General features: G+C 43.5%; 1 protein-coding gene and 1 pseudogene across 1 annotated transcript in view; one reads left to right on the top strand and one right to left on the bottom strand.

Moving 5' to 3' along the window:
• cdcp1a (CUB domain containing protein 1a) overlaps positions 1-17,500 on the bottom strand; it is a 113,318-nt gene that overhangs the window by 91,834 nt on the left and 3,984 nt on the right. The window lies entirely within an intron of this gene.
• On the top strand, positions 2,173-16,882 carry LOC140465143 (large ribosomal subunit protein eL13 pseudogene; annotated as a pseudogene).

The following is a 17,500-nucleotide window of genomic DNA, read 5'->3' as shown; positions in this document are numbered from 1 at the left end:
AGGGAATGGGTCTGGGTGGGATACTCTTAAAAGTTCAGTGTGGACTTTTTGGGTAAAATGACCTGTTTCCACACTGTAGGGATTCTATGATTGTATAAGAACTTGTGGACAGAGGAGAGCTTTTGATTGGGTTGGCATTCAACCTGGAGAATAACCTGAAGGGAACAGATAGTCCCATCTTAATTGCAGAGCTCCAGAGAAAGGGCCAGGAGGTGAAACTAAGCACTGCAGATGCTGGAGATCAGAGTCAAGATTAGAGTGGTGCTGGAATAGCACAGCAGGTCAGGCAGCATCTGAGGAGCAGGAAAATTGATGTTTCGGACAAAAGCCCTTCATCAGGACTGTACTCTTGTGAACAGTCAATGTTCATATCACAATGGAACTTGGGGGTTCCAAACTTCTTTTGCCTCATTGGCTTCTGACCCATTTAAAATAGAGGAAAATTAGCTCCACCTTTAGTTCTTCTTCCATGTGATTAGACCCATTCTATTAGCCCCCAGTTATATCTTCCAACATCTCATTGGTCTATGTCAGTAACCTCCAATCCTGGAATGGTGAGGAGAGTGGGGGAAATTGACTGTTCTTAGGAGACACTGACAAAGCTGATGCAGGAATTTAAAAGCTGGAAAATTCTCAAAATATGCATATTAATTGTAACAATCTCACAGATGTTCCAGATGAGAAGCAACGTGTAGTCGCACCCAACCATTATTGAGCAAATAATCATTGTTTCGAGCAGCTAGGGGGTTGAACCCACTTCTTAGATGCTCCCAGTCAGTGCATTGTCTCGATGTAGCATGCCTTATTACATGTTATTTACGCAAAGCTGATTTTACGTGTTCAAACAATTCAATATTACGCTGACTCTTTGCAAGGTAATGTGATCCCTGTGTTTGGATCGATGTCTGTACACAGGTGAGTAACTGTGAGCCAACTCCACAAAAGGATTTGGACTTTGCATTCACAATCTGTTTGCATTAACACTATGCAAACACCCACCTTACAAACGGTGAGCATGCTTACAACAAACTGACTTCAATTTCTTTTTCCACCTGGTGTCCAGTGGGATGATGCTTGCTCTGCTCAGAGACAGGAGAGAGGACAATAAGGTTACACTGGCCTCTAATTGAGCAAGCCTCGCTGATACTAATAGGAATGAGAGATGGCTTTGGTAGTTAAAGCAGTGAAGAAAGGAGATCAGATTTCAAAAAAGCTACTTCTTAGGGCCATTGTGACAGAAGCACGGACTCTTTACAAGAGTAACCCAGTTAGTTTCACCGCCTAGCCCTTTCTCTGTAGCCTTGCATTTAAGAACATTGGACATAGGAGGGGCGGCACAGTGGCTTAGTGGTTAGCACCGCTGCCCCACAGCACCAGGGACCTGGGTTTGATTCCACCCTCGGGCGACTGTCCGTGTGGAGCTTGCACATTCTCCCCATGTTTGCGTGAGTTTCCTCCCAAAGATGTGCAGGTTAGGGTGGATTGGCCGTGCTAAATTGCCCACAGTGTGCTGGCTAGGTGGATTAGCCATGGGAAATGCAGGGTTACAGGGATGGGCTAGATCTGGGCGGGATGCTCTTTGGAGGGTCAGTGTGGACTCGATGGGCTGAATGGTCAATGTCCAGACTGTAGGGATTCTATAATTCAGCCCCTTGAGTTGACTCCATCTATTGAGATCATGACATTGAGGCAGATGATCAGCCATTTTCCCAAGTTCGCTCTATATATCTTGACGACTTTAGTACTGAATCTAGTAATCTATCGTTTCTACACTGTCCAGGTCCTACATCATTTTAAACACATTAGTGAGCAGATTCATAGTCAGCTTTACAGAGACCAATTTTCTCATCCTAAAATGAAAAACTGAATTCAAATTTAAACCCACACAGGCTGTAATACGGGGACATGATAACTGCATCTTTTCTATCTCAGTAACAACTAAAGCACCTCAGTAGGAATCAGGACCAAAGAGGGGTCCGTATCCAAGGAACAATATGCTGGTATGAAGGGGGCCCAGGGATGAAGGTCTTGTCACGTGGAGTAGTTGTTGAGGTCTTTATTGATGGAGTTCAGAAGGATGAGGGGACAATCTGATTGAAGGTATTATAGAATACTGAAAGGACTGGACAGACAGGACATGGAGAAGATGTTTCCACTAGTCAGTGAATTAGCATGGAGAAGGAAGGACAAGGGGGTAAGTAGGGTTGATATGAGTTGATGTCAGGCTGATAAAATTGTAAAATTAAGGGGAATGGTGAGGTCCATGGGAGATGGGTAAATAGGCATAAGATGGCATGGGGTATAAGAGGACATCAGGGTGAATAAAGGGGAGTGGGTTGGCATGGAGTGAGTAGGGAGATATGGGGGTGGATGCAGGACAGTGGTGGTATGAGATATGGGGCACTGACCATGACTGAGAGCAAGGGGGGGATGGGGTAAGGAGATGTTTTAAACAATGGATGTATGAAAACCTATTTCTGACCTTCTGGAGTAAATCGTCCCCTTTATCTGCTCAGTGGTGTTTAAATGTCTGACAGTGAACATCTACAGTGCTTTTAGAAGGATTTCTGCAACTTTAACATTTTTCTGCTAATGCTGACGTCGGTGACCACTTCCAGCAAATTTAAGTACCAAACCCCGTCGTACCAAGTAGGAGTTAATGCAAATGTCTGTATTTTAATCACAGAAGTTAGTCGTATTTCAAACGAGACACACATGAGCTGAAGATTTAATGGGCTCAAATCAGCTTCAAAGCTTAACAAAAAAGTATCCTGAATTAGTCAGCGCTGCTCCCATTCATTTTCTTTGGCACATTTCACTGAACATTTTAAAAAGCAGCAGTTACTGCCAAAGTAAACAGCCCAGCCTAGACATTGGTCTGGTCTCCACAGCCATATATGGATTTTATTAGGTATCAATTTTTACCAAGTCGATCGTCACAGTGTAAGCAGATTGAATATTAAGCAACAGCCACAGCACAGATTCAAAGCGGCTTCATTTATGTCCCAGTTATCTTCCTGTGCTGCACGTATGTAATGTCAGATTGGCTAGCCCCACCGAGATCTGGTGAATGAGTTAACTAGAAGCACCCACACTACTGGTATGAAGGGTCAATCTAAATAAGGCTCAATCCCAATGGAGTTCAAATAAAGTTCCAGACCAGTCTGGGTCACAGACTGAGGATACAGGATTAGCCATTTCAGACTGCAATGCGGTGAAATTTCTTCACCCAGAGAACAGAGAGCCTGTGCAATTTGTTATGACAGAAAGCAGTCAAGGCCAAAGCATTGTGTGATTTTGAGAAGGAGTTGGGTATACAGGGGGAGTCCTCAGGACCAAATGGATCAAAGGGTAGGGAGGAAAAGCAAGAACAGGCTATTGAGTTGGATGTCAAAGAGTGTGGTGCAGGAAAAGCACAGTCGGTCAGGCAGCATCCAAGGAGCAGGAGAATCAACATTTCAGGCATAAGCCCTTGATGATCAGCCATGATCATAAAGAATGGTAGAGCAGACTCAAAAGGCTGAATGGCCTATTCCTGATCCTATGTCCCTGTTTCTATGAATTCACGGGTATGCCGTAGAAAGCATTTGGTGCTTTTTGGGCACTGAGGTGTCTTGGGAAATTGAATTTCCATCGATCCTCTTCAGCATGAGAAATGACATCACTTGGGCTTTTGCCTCTCAGAATGGGGAGCTGGCCAGCACACTCCTCTAGATACCTACCCACCAAGTACCAAGTCGACTATCGGCAAGTGAACCACTCTGAGTCAAAGTAGGATCCAGTCCATCAGAGCATGGGCTATTAGCAGTCAGAACAGAGATGGTATCGTAGTAATGTCACTAGACTAGTAAGCGAAGTACCCAGGTTATACTCTGCGGATCGGAGTTCAAATCCCAGCGAAACATTTTCTGGAATTTAAATTCTATTAATACACTGAAATGTCTTTATTAGTGATCATTCAACCAGCACTGATTGTGAGCATCCTGTTCACTAATAACCTCGAAAGAATGACAATCAACAGTGACGGGATTGATTCTCGATTGCCCTCTGAAACGTCCGAACAAGCAAAGCTAGGGGCAATTAGGGATGCACAGCTAATGTTGGCATTGCCAGTAATACCCATATTCCATGAAGAAATAAACAAGTGAGGGACAGGGTTACCTTGTTGCAAGCATTAAGGCTTGGTAAGCCCATGAGATGGGTACCAGATAAAGGCATTTGAAACAGATAAGGCCATAAGGTGTGGGAGCAGAAGGAGGCCATTCAGCCCCTCAAGTATGCTCTGCCACTTAATGAGATTATGGCTGATCTGAATCCACTTTCCTGCCCTTTTCCTGAGAACCCTTGGTTCCCTTACTGACCAAAATGCTGTCTCTCTCAGCCTTGAATATGATGAATATAATTTAATGACTCAGCCTCAATAGCCCTCAGCGAGGAAGAGGTTATACAAAAAAAAGGTAAGAAAGAACCACTAAACCACACAGAGGGTGGTGCATGTATGGCTGGCAGTGGAAGTGGTAGAGGCTGGTACATTTACAACATTTAAAAGGCATCTGGATGGGCACATGAATAGGAAGGATTGAGGGGGATATGGACCGATTGCTGGCAAATGGAACTAGATTAGGTTAGAATATCTGGCTGACACGGACAAGTTAGACAGACTTTTCTGTGCTGTATAACCATGTAACTCTACGAGCTTCCAGCTCCTCAAGAATGATCAAGATGGCAGGGGCTGGGGTTTTAGAGGCACTTGGGAAAGTACCCCACGTTGGGTAAAGGGCAGATCCTGAGCTAGCGCCAGACATTACGCCATTGTTATTACAAACAGCAGGCTGGATTTCCCCACAGCTGGCCCAATCTAAGGATGGGCAGCTCAACAGCTCCCCCATCGAGGGTTGGTCATTGCTGGAACTGGAAGGAGAAAGGGAGGATGTTTACATTTCAACGCGCAAGGAAGTAGCACAGTGATTCAGGTGCTGGGACCAATGGGGAAAAGCCTTGACAGTTGGAGTGTGGGGAATGACAGAAAGGAGTCAGGGTTGTTGAGGGAGCTTTTTTTTTAGCAAGGAACCCCTTCTAAAGTCCACAGAACCCCCAAATATATTGCCCCCTCATTCACCCCACCCAGTCAGGCAGTCAAAGAGAGATGGCCTTTCCATGAACCAAAATGGCCACATACATTCTGTGTGAGTCACTGCACTTCCTTTTACTGGTAAAATGACCGATGACTGAGGAAGTTCATTCGCACTTTACCGGCCACACACCACTCACCAGTTCACCAGCCACAGACTGATGGCATCCTGGTCATAGGGCAGGAGAGGACTTAGCTCAGGAAACAGATAAACCAAGGGTCAATGTAGAAATCAGAGGAACTCTTTGCCCAACAAAGACAATGGCTACTTTTGCCATGAAAATACCGCTTAACAGCACAGTGTGTGTTAGCTACCCATGGAACACCAAGAAGGGCCAAGCAGAAATCCAATTGCAGTCATTCACCATTTACACAAGGATGGAATAAACTTGAACTCTGCAAAATACCATGCTCGGAAGGAAAAACAAGTGAAGAGTAACAAAAAACAAAAACCTACAAGTATTAAATGAATGGCTGGTGTCAAGGTAACAATGCTATCTTCATGAATAATTGGGAATATTTTCAGAACTGCACAGGAAAGGATAAGGGACAAGTCAGGATAAGTGGGCTTGTGGTAACACTGAGGTAATGGACGAGAGTCACCCAGATTAAATAAAAAGGGAGAGTCAGGAAAGAAACAGGATAGAGACATCAGTCAACAGGTAAGATTGGACAGGGCCAAGGATCATTGAAATTGGGGCAAGAGGTCAATGCTGGACAGAATATGTATTGGGCATGAAAGTCAGAAGCATTCAGAATAACATTTCAGAACTGATAACTGTTTGTAACAGTGCAGAATATCACAAACCATGGCTAAATACAGGGGAACCGCGATTATCCGAATATCGGATTATCTGAAGGAGATCTTGAGGTCCCAATAGAAACATTACATCAAAGATGTGTTTCCAACAACGATCACGTCTTTTGTTACAGTGATTAAACAGGCACACAGTCTCCAAATGACTGACCTCCCTCCCTCTCTCTCTCCCTGTCCTTTCCATGGAGTTCTACAGAGGGGTGGACCCTAACCCCTCCCCCCCCACCCCCGCTTCCCAGGAATAATCTCTCCAACATTGTCCTGCACAGGGCAGAGGTGGAACCTGTCAAAACGTTGCAGTAAAAAGTTGTGTGTGGGGCTGTGGCTGTGTGCGCGCTATTTGGAGACTTACCCAACAAAGGCAACTGCAGCAGCAGTCTTGTTGTTGGTATGCAGTCCGGATGCCTCGGAGAGGGGACGGGGGTTGACAGGGGGCTGTGTTGGGGCGGGGGCTTGTGCGCTTTGTGCTGGGGGTGGGGTTGGACCGAGTTTGGGGCCGGGGGAGTGGTTGGACCAGATTGGGGGGGTGGGGCGGTGTGGTGCTGGATGGTGGGGGGGGGTCGGTGTTGGAGGCAGGGGCTTGCGTGCTCTGTGCTGCTGCTAGTTTCCTGAGCAGGGAGCAGACTTTAAAACTCCGAGCCCCAGAGGAAAGGCATTTAATCGATGTTCCAAATAAATCGATTATCTGAACGAAATAGTGCCCACCCATCTCATTTGGATAATCGAGTTTCCACTGTAGTAGGGATAGGAATAGCAAGGGGGCAGCAAGTGCAAAATGAAAAAGACATTAAAAAAAAAATGTCTTCCAGTATATGCTAGCTCACTTGGCTGGAAGGCTGGATTTTAATGCAGAATGATGCCAAACTGCAGCCAGCTGAGGTCAGCATAAATCCCAAATTCTCTCCCCCTGCCTAAGATATGGTGACCCTCAAGTTAAACAAAGTTGATTTTGTGGAAGGGGTAAATCTATCTAATTAATTATTGTGTCTAAACACATTTAAAAAGAACAAAAATCTAACCAAACCCAAATGCTACAGGTCTCCGGCAGGAACCACCTGGAAGGATTTTATGTCAATGGTATAGGAAGACCAGTGATGATAATGCCAATTGTAGATGTCAGTCAGCCAACCAACTCTAAAATGGGGAAAACACAAATATTTTAGAATCAGGGCTGGTTACTGTGGCATACAACTCAAGGCTGGCAACAGCCAAAGAACCAGGAAGCAATGATAACCAGCACTACAGCATGATCAAATTGCACATGATTTGCATGTGGTAAGCCCTGATGATCTGAAGTCAGATATACAAACTAGAAAAGAGTAATTTACAAGAACTGATGACATCAGTTTCCTGAACAAAGGCAGGTGCGACCCAAGGTACTATGATGTCATCCAGGAGGAGGGTCAAGGTCAGCCCAAATAGAACAGGGGTCATACAGTCATACTGATGTACAGCACAGAAACAGACCATTCAGTCCAACTTGTCTGTGCTGACCAAATATTCTAAATTAATCCAGTCCCATATCCCTCTAAACCCTTCCATTTAATATACCCATCCAGACGCCTTTTAAATGTTGCAACTGTACCAGCCTTCACCACATCTTGTGGCAGCTCATTCCACACATGTACCACCTTCTGTGCGAAAAAGTTGCCCCTTTTATATATTTCCCCTCTCACCATAAACCTATGTCCCCTAGTTCTGAACTCCCCTCATCCCATGAAAACAACCTTGTGTATTTATCCTATCCAAACCCCTCAGGATTTTATAAACCTCTATAAAGATTTTCCCTCAGCCTCCGACGCTCCAGGTAAAACAGCCCCAGCTTAATCAGCCTCTCCCTATAGCCCAAACCCTGGCAACATCCTTCTAAGTCTTTTCTGAACCCTTTCAAATTTCACAACAGCCTTCCAATAGGAAGGAGACGAGAACTGCACATAATATTCCAAAAGTGTCCTAACGAATGTCCTGAATAGCTGCAGCATGACCTCCCAACTCCTATACTAAATGCTCTGACCAATAAAGGAAAGCATGCCAAATGTCTTCTTCACTATCTTATCTACCTGCGACTCTACTTTCAAAGAACTATGAACCTGCACTTCAAGGTCTCTTTGCTCAGCAACGCTCCCCAAGTCCTTAAAATTGAGTGTATAAATCCTGCTCTGATTTGCTTTTCCAAAATGCAGCACCTCACATTTATCTAAGTTAAACTCCATCCGCCACTCCTCAACCCAATGGCCCAACTGATAAAGATCCCATTGTAATTTGAGGTAACCTTCTTTGCTGCCCACTACACCTCTAATTTTGGTGTTATCCACAAACTTGGTAAAACAAAAATGGACACCACATTACTGCAATAAACTCCAGAGTGAAACCTGGCTTGACAGACCATAGAAGTTACATTTGTTGGAATTTTGTTTTGCGATGGCCAGTTTCTGAACATATTTCCAAGCAGCTAACAATGTATTTTTAACAAAAGAGGAAAACGGTGACAATTTGCACAGATTTTATCATAAACAGCAAAACAAAAGATTCATCCCATTTTTCCCTTAAAAAAAAACTTTTACAAATACTCAACCACCAGGGAAATGACATCACAAATTTTACTTTAAAATTTTCTTATGTAACTGACAAGTTCACAGAGGGAGAAAGTGAGGACTGCAGATGCTGGAGATCAGAATCAATAACTGTATTGCTGGAAAAGCACAGCAGGTCAGGCAGCATCAAGAAGCAGGAGGATCGACATTTCAGGCAGAAGCCCTTCATTAGGAATATCATTATGCCCAAAACGCAACTCTCCTGCTCCTTGGATGCTGCCTGACCTGCTGTGCTTTTCCAGTGCCACACTTTTCGACTCTGACAAGTTCACAGTGTCCTTTTGTTAAATTTCTGTGCATTCTACAGATGTGATTCTGTCTGTTATAGTTTCTTTTTGGATTCAGATATAGGTGGACTCACAATCCTTATTGAATTCGAAGAAAGCTCAGGGCATTTTCCAATCCTGCTAAAACAGTGGAACACTCCTTTCCAGATAGGATTGCCTGGAGACTGAAAAGAAACTAAACTGTCCTTCTGCTTATATGGATCTTTCATTTGGAACTGAAACTAATTCAGGCCTTTCTTTCTACAGGTCTTAAAAGCCCAACTTAGTAAGCTTTTCAGCAATTATTTCACGAGGTAGTTTGTCAATAGGGGTGGGAAGGTGGCTTAGAAGTTAAGCACTGCTGCCTCACAGTGCCTGGGACCCAGGGTTGATTCCAGCCTGAAGTGACTGTCTGTGGAGAGTTTACACATTCTCCCTGTGTCTGTGTAGGTTTCCTTCTGATGCTCCGGTTTCCTCTCAAGTCCAAACATGTGCAGGTTAGGGTGGATTGGCTATGCTAATTTGATAAGGTTCCCCATGGTAGGCTGTTCATAAAGTCAGGAAGTATGGGATACAGGGAGATTTGGCTATCTGGATTCAGAATTGGTTGGCAGACAGAAGGCAGAGAGTGGTTGTAGATGGAAAGTATTCTGAGGTCAGTGTTGAGTGGGGTCCCGCTGGACTCTGTTCTTGGGCCTCTGCTCTTTGTAGTTTTTATAAATGACTTGGATGAGGAGGTTGAGGGGTGAGTTAGTAAATTTGCAGACGACACAAAGGTTGGAGGTGCCGTTGATAGTATCGAGGGCTATTGCAGGCTGCAACGCGACATAGACAGGATGCAGAGCTGGGCTGAGAAATGGCAGATGGAGTTCAACCTGGATAAATGCGAAGTAATGCATTTTGGAAGGTCGAACTTGAATGCTGAATATAGGATTAAAGACAGGATTCTTGGCAGTATGGAGGAACAGAAGAATCTGGGTGTGCAAGTACATAGATCCCTCAAAGTTGCCACCCAAGTGGATAGGGTTGTTAAGAAAGCATTTGGTGTTTTGGCTTGCATTAAAGGGGGATTGAATTTAAGAGCCGTGAAGTTTTGCTAGAGTTCTACAAGTCCTTGATGAGGCCACAGTTGGAATATTGTGTTCAGTTCTGGTCGCCCTACTACAGGAAAAATACAGAGGCTTTGGAGAGGGTGTAAAGAAGGTTTATCAGGATGCTGCCTGGACTGGAGGGCTTGCCTTATGAAGAAAGGTTGAATAAGCTCGGACTTTTCTCTCTGGAGAGAAGGAGGAAGAGAGGTGACCTGATCAAGGTATACAAGATAATGAGAGGAATAGATAGAGTCAATAGCTAGAGACTTTTCCCCAGGGCAGGATTGATGGGTACAAGGGGTCATAGTTTTACAATATTAGGTGAAAGGTACAGAGGAGATGTCAGAGGTAGGTTCTTTATGCAGAGAGTGTGAATGCATGGAATGCTTTGCCAGCAGTGGTGGTGGAGGCAGAGTCATTAGGGACGTTTAAGTGACTGCTGGGCATGCACATGGATAGCAGTGAGTTGAGGGGTGCGCAGGTTATTATTTTTTACATTAGGCTTAACCCTCAGCACAACATGGTGGGCCAAAGGGCCTGTTTTGTGCCGTACTTCTCGATGTTCTACCCATAATGTCTAGGGATATGAAGGTAAGTGGATTGGCTATGGGAAACACAGGGCGATGGGGTGTTTTTGGGTGGGATGGTCTTTGGAGGCTTGGTGCAGATTCAATGGGCTGAATTGCCTGCTTCCACACTGTAGGGATTCTACGATTTTCTAACCTCAGAGCTTGTGTTGCATGACCTCTTAGAAATGATGTTTTCACCCACTGCAACAAAAAGTTTCTGACCTTCAAAATAAAAACACAAAAGACTTCAGAGAAGTGAAAATGAAAACCTCATTGACCTCTACTTGAGGAGGTTTCCAAATAATGTCCAAGCCTTTATCACAACGTACAGAGGTATAGTTGAGCTGGACTTCACCAGAACCTTCATTATGTGGGTCCCAGTCTGATGGGATCTGTCATCACTGATTATGCAGTCTAACTATTAGCACAATGTTATTATCCCCATATGCTACAATATTCTGAATGGTTACATTCATCAAATTTTACAAAGGCAAATATGTGCTTGTTATCTCTAAAGGTGAATGAACGGTCTAGACAGAGTGGACGTTGGGAAGATGTTCCCATTGGCAGGAGAGATGAAGACCCGAGGGCACAGCCTTAGAGTAAAGCTAAGAATGGGGATAAGGAGAACCCTCTTTAGCCAGAGTGTGGTGAATCTGTGGAATTCATTGTCACAGACAGCTGTGGAGGCCAGGTCATCGAGTGTATTCCAGACGGAGATAGATAGTTTTTTTGATTACCAAAGGGATCAAAGGTTACAGGGAGAAAGTGGGGAAAATGGGGTTGAGAAACCAGTCAGCCACAACTGAATGGTGGAGCAGGCTCGAAGGGCTGAATGGCCTAATTTCTGCTCCCATGGTCTTATGGTCTAAAATTAAATTGCTTTGATACAAAATGAGATGGAAATTGATGAAAGGAGACCAGGAGAGGGATCTGTGATGCACTGACAGTCAGCCAATAGAACGTTGGAAGCAAACCATTGCAGTTCTTTATTAACAAAAAAAACCCGATATCAACAGACTCACCAACTCAGGTCTGTTCCTTTCAAAAACCAGAATTAGTCGTCAAGAGTGAACGATGAGATTCCAAAAGCACACAGGTGAATCGGGAGCAGATGTAGGCTCTTTGACCCCTCAAGTCCACTCCAGGTTTCAATAAGATTGTGGGTAACCAATTACCCACAATCCCAACTGCTCCTGATAGCCATTCACTCCCTCGCTGATCAACCTCGGTCATAAAACCCTCAAAAACCCGGCTTCCACGACCTTTCCAGAAAGTTAGCTTCAGAAATTCACAACCCTCGGATTTTAAAAAATTCATTCACAGATGTGGGTGTCACTGGCTGGGCTAGTATTTACTAATTGCCCTTGAGAAGGAGGTGGTGACATGCCCTCTGGTTCTATTACAGTGCTCTACGTAAGGAGAGAAATTCCAGAATTGTGATCTACCAAGAGTGAAGGAACAGTGATATTTTTCCAAGTCAGGATGGTGAATGGCTTGAAGGGGAAGTTGCAGGAGTTGGTGATCCCATGCATCTGTTGTCCTTGTCCTTCCTGATGATAGTGGTCATTAGTTTTGAAGGTGTTGTCTAAGGAGACTTGATGAATGTCTGCAGGGTATCTTATAGATGGTAGACACTGCTGCTACTGTGCTCCTTCCAGGGAGTAGGTGCTTGTGGATGTGGTGCCAACCAAGTGGGCTGCTTTGTCCTGGATGATGTTTCTTGGGAGTTGTTGCAGCTGCACCCATCCAGGCAAGTGGGAAATATTCCATCACACTCCTGACTTGCTCCTTGGAAATGGTGGACAGATTTTGGGGAGTCAGGAGTTGGGTTACTTGCTGCAGGATGCCTAGCCTCTGACTTTCTCCGGTATCCATTATACAAGTGGTTCAGTTCAGTTTACGGTCAATGGTAACCTCCAGGATGTTGTGAAAGAAAAAGAAAATTTTCCGCTCCAAGCCTTAAATGGTTGATTCCTTCCTTTTAATTAGTGACCCCCTTGTTCAAGATTGTCCCATGAGAGAAAACATCTTATCCATCCTCCCCCTTAGCAAAGGCCCCTCCAGAATCTTATATGTTTCAATTAAGTCCCCTCTTACTCTTCTAAACCCCTGCCTAGCCTGTCCAACCTTTCTTCATTAGACAATACACCCATTCCAGATAGTATTCTGCGAAATAATTTCTCAACAGTACTCCAGACATGACTCACCATTGTTTTGTTTAACTGAAGAGTAACATCTCTAGTTTAATGTTCAATTCTCCTCGCAAAGAACAATAATACACGAGCTTTCCTAATTACTTGCTATAGATGTATACTAACATTTTGCGATTAACACTGCAGGACACAGATCTCTCAAATTCCTCACCATTTTGATCTGTGTGTTTTTTTAAAAAAACACTTACTGCCATAAAAAGATTATTGACATTTTCTTCTACTAAAATCGAAATGCCGTGTCTTTGCTCACTCAGTCTTTTCCACTCCTTCAAAACTTACTTTCCTGTTTATTTTTGCATCATCTGCAAGAGATAGTCACCACATGTTCACTCTCTTCATTCAAAATCACTTCTACAAAGTTATGCAAAGTTGAAGTCCCAGCACTGATCGCTGTGGCACACCACTCATTATATCGTCCCAATCAGAAAACATTCATCTATGCCTACTTTGTTTCTTGACAGCTAGCTCACCTCTATGTTACCCCTAAAGCATGAGCTTTTATTTTCTGCAAACAACATCAATCTGTAATTATTATTTGTAATGGGAGAGTTGTAAGTCAATCTTAATGTGGATCCACGAAAGGGAGATCATATCTGTTCAATCTTATCTGTGTGGAAGCCATCGCCATTTCCAGAATCATGCTGGTTCCACCTTACTGTATAGATAGATTTTACACTGCTCAGGTTCTGACTTGTATCAATCCCATTCATCACATCATGCCCAAACTCAGTGACTTTGGCTCCTGGTTATTCTTCCACGGTCTCACCTCTTACCATCTCTACCATGACCAGTTCCACAATCATCTGGCATATCTGCACTCCAACAAAGCTGACCTTTACAACAATCTGGAGTTTAAATCACATCCCCATTGGCAGCTATGCCATCAGCTACTTGGGTGCCAAGTTCTGGAATTCCCTCCCCAAGTCTTTCTGCCTCTCAACCTTTTTTTACGGCAATCCTTAAGTTGTATTCAAAGTTCCCTTCCGATATTTGTTCCCTACTGGCGCCATGCCAGTATTTAACCTTAGATGCGGTTTACCAGCCACACTGGGATGCTCTCATTACAATCCAGATTCAAGACGACTCAATTACAACCTCACACTGTCAATGGGCTAAACCTCCACCAGGAGGACTTGGGCTCCACAGCCTCATTGAAGAAGATCCTTTATTTATCTCATTTACCCCACTCAACAAGTGAGCAGGGATTCAGCGTGGGCTCTTCCCTTTTAGAACACACTTGCTCATTTCCTTTCCTCCACCAAGTATTACACTGAAATTCAGGGGTTTGCAGGTCTGATCTGAAGTCATAGAAAAATCTAGCACTTTGACTGACTTTTTGACCACCTACCTATATCTTACCTTACGTGGCTCGGTGTTAGAGTCTGCTCTATACCATGTGAGATTTTATTATATCAAAGGGATTACATAAACATAAATGATTGCTCTTGCAAGCCTACATGAAAACCTATTATTGGAGATTCTGGGTAATCCCTGACAATCGTTAAGAACCTGGTTGAAAACAGAAAGTAATAAGCTGTCATCGTGGAGATAGGCTGGATTTGGGGGCGTATTAAGTACAGAGTGGGTAGCAATGGAACTCACTTACATAAACCACTACTTTACAAAAGTGAGAAACAGCAGCTCAACATAAAGTGGACAGATATACTGTTGACAGCAAATTAGGAAGGGCAGTGGGATCAAAGCAGACAACATAAACCAACAACACAAAGGGATTTGGGCAAATAGGTGGTATATAAAGTTTATTGCAAACAACTGCAAAGTTTTACACAGGCAGAGACACACAAGGAAAGACATACATGCACACACAGGATAAGGCTCAAAAGCAAGAACCTGTGGAGTTTGATATTCCAAACCAGGAACCAAAGCTCGAGTTGTGGAAATGGATATGGTGAAAAAAGAATGAGAGATGCAGCATTGGAAACAATATATCTAGAGGCTTCGAGTGGATGAATTAATATCTGATAACATCTTCTTCAGCGATAGTCATTTTAGGATTTTCCAATCTCTTTTGCAAGGCATCATTTTCTTTAAAATTAAGAAATAGTTATAAACTAATGATGGAGTATTGCTTCAGTTGATCCTGTCCCTCTGTGTCTTTAAATAGACTGCACACACTTCTCCAATGTCCATACACATGTTCAAAACTGTAACTTGCATTGTCACCCTTGGCACTAACAGCAGGAGCTATCAAACACAACATTCAGACGTAAATACAATTCAGACAGTCGAAGAACAAGACCATTAGATACAGAGTTCAATTCAATATCATCCTAGTGTTGTTAAATTCTGACCCTACCATTGACTGAAACCTGGAAACAGACTCACCACCGCCAGCAAATATAAATGGTTTATTAGTGCATTTGAAGCTGAAGATTTTAGTAATATTTGGACAGCATTGCAGATTTATATTATGAAGGTCAAGGACCAGGAATAACCACACCGTGTTGGAAGCCAATAATGTTCATTGATTTCAGTGTGGTAAACAACTGAGCTCACATTTTACTTCCTACACATTATCTGAAATCATGTCCCTTCAGGCAATGCTCAAAAATCAGTTGTCAGAGCATCAGTCTTGAGTAAGAACAGTGAGGGACATAATTGCCTAGCTTTTTTCCCCTCAAAATATTAAATCCTGGGATTTCAGCATGACTTTGTGTTACAAAGGCAGGGAATGCATTGTCTGGACAGCCACTTTCAGGTGAAGATAAATTGACTGAACTCAATAGTTAATTTGAATAACTTGCAGAACTGATGTAGTAATCATAGAAGCATTTTAGTGGAGATAAGTGCTAAGCAAAGCAGTTTGGTAGGAAGGATAAAGAAGGAATACTTGTTGGAAAATGAGTCCAAATAGGGTAGAGCAGAAGAATCTCATACATCGTGATAACCCCTCCAAGGCCCATAGGGAATCACTAATTAATCTCCCTGTGGAGCTCATTGAGTACAAGTTCCCTTGGTAACGAGCAATGGTCTGCCTAGCTGGAATTCATCAGAGTCCTTTAGAAACTGAACCCAGGACTTTGCACATGAATATTTAATTGGGTGTTTTATTGGTGATGGTTTAAAGGAAAAGAAAATGCGAAAAAAAAAGCCTCATTGATTTTGGTAGTGGGAAAGTCACTCAGTTGTGCGTGAAACCACTCCTGGGTATAAAAGGAATGGAAAACAAACCCGAAGGTGGGTATTATAAATACTCAATTGGCTACACAGGTGCTTTTACTCATAGTGTATAGTCATTTTTGAAAAAAACATTTTAAAAAAGGTGGTGGGAAAGTCACTCAGTAGTGGGATGGGACTTCAGAGTAATGAAAACAACAGGCAAATCCACAGCTTGTGTTGCTCGTTGGTCTCAGGGTATGATTCTTTCTTTGGGATGGTGCATGAGAGGTGTTCAGTTCAAATCCCATGTAAGCCCTGGTTATTCAAGAGCTGGGTATGTGTTTGAACATAATAAATTTAGGAGGGTTCTTGTGGCACAGTAGTAGTATCCCTACCTCCAAGCCAGGAGGTTCAACTTCCAACTGCTCCAGATGTGAATAATAATACTTCTGAACTGGCTGATTTTATAAAATAAAGCCGACCCAGGGATCATTCTCAGCCATCTTCCTCCAGGAGGATTTCAGCCATTTAATAAGCAGCCACAGTCCCAAGTCGAGATGGAACATTTTTGAACACTTGTTTTCCCAAGGATGGGCAGAAAAGGCTGTGGACTTGGTTCAGCCGGCCAGAAACATCCACAGGCCTGAAGCACAGCGGGCTAAAGCACGCTGCATTGTTCAGTGTCCAGTTACTAGGCCCCTCTGACCAGTTGTTAGGTACCACACTGGACAAGGCTTCAGCCTGGAACAGCTATGGACATCAGGCATTAACAGGAGAGTTAGCATTGCTGTTGATCACTGGTCGACTGGATCTATTCAGTGTAATGTTCAATGTCTGAAGGACTATCCCTCTAAGCTGATAATCTTCCAAAGAAAGGCTTCAATTCAATAACATGGGAGATTCTTCTGCAGGAGAAACTGAAGTGGAAACTCTATAACTGGACCAGTCATGCCAATCATCAGTACACACACACAAAAAAAAAGGAGAGAAGGCGTGGGTGATCTCAAAGGATGAGAAGAATTTCAAAGCTTTTGCAAGCCCCTGTATGACCAGTGTCAATGTTTGGAATCCGTGCTAAGAGGCAAAAGGAGCTGTAGGACAGCATGTCGAGGAGAAAACAATATAATGTAAGATGTCTGAAACTATTTGATAAATAATGGGCATTTTAAAAAGGAAAATAAAGCAAACCCAGATGGTCTGGGCTGCCCTTAACAGGCTTGGGATGGAAATGTCCACCTGGCTACACAATCCACGACGGTGATCTGATCTCACCAGGTCCACAAAGATTTCAATTCTGGTTATGATGGCCCTTTTGTTTCCCCCATCACCACCAGCTGGATAAGTACTTAATCCCTCACATAGGGGACTTCTACATACAACTGCCATGGGCCGAGGCAAGCTTAATCTTCACAAAGCTACTCATAGAGTCATAGAGATGTACAGCACAGAAACAGACCCTTCGCTCCAACTCGTCCATACCGATCAGGTATCCCAGCCCAATCTAGTCCTACCTGCCAGCACTTGGCCCATATCCCTTCAAACCCTTCCTAATCATATACCCGTCCAGATGCTTTTTAAATGTTGTAATTGTACCAGCCTCCACTACTTCCTCTAGCAGCTCATTCCATACACATGAAAACGTTGCCCCTTAGGTCTCTTTTATATCTTTCCCCTCTCACACTAAACCTATGCCCTC

This window comes from Chiloscyllium punctatum, chromosome 41 (assembly GCF_047496795.1).
Source record: "Chiloscyllium punctatum isolate Juve2018m chromosome 41, sChiPun1.3, whole genome shotgun sequence".
NCBI classification, from domain to species: Eukaryota; Metazoa; Chordata; class Chondrichthyes; order Orectolobiformes; family Hemiscylliidae; genus Chiloscyllium; species Chiloscyllium punctatum.
The sequence above is the reverse complement of the archived record's forward strand: the minus strand, read 5'-3'. Positions and strand labels throughout refer to the sequence as shown.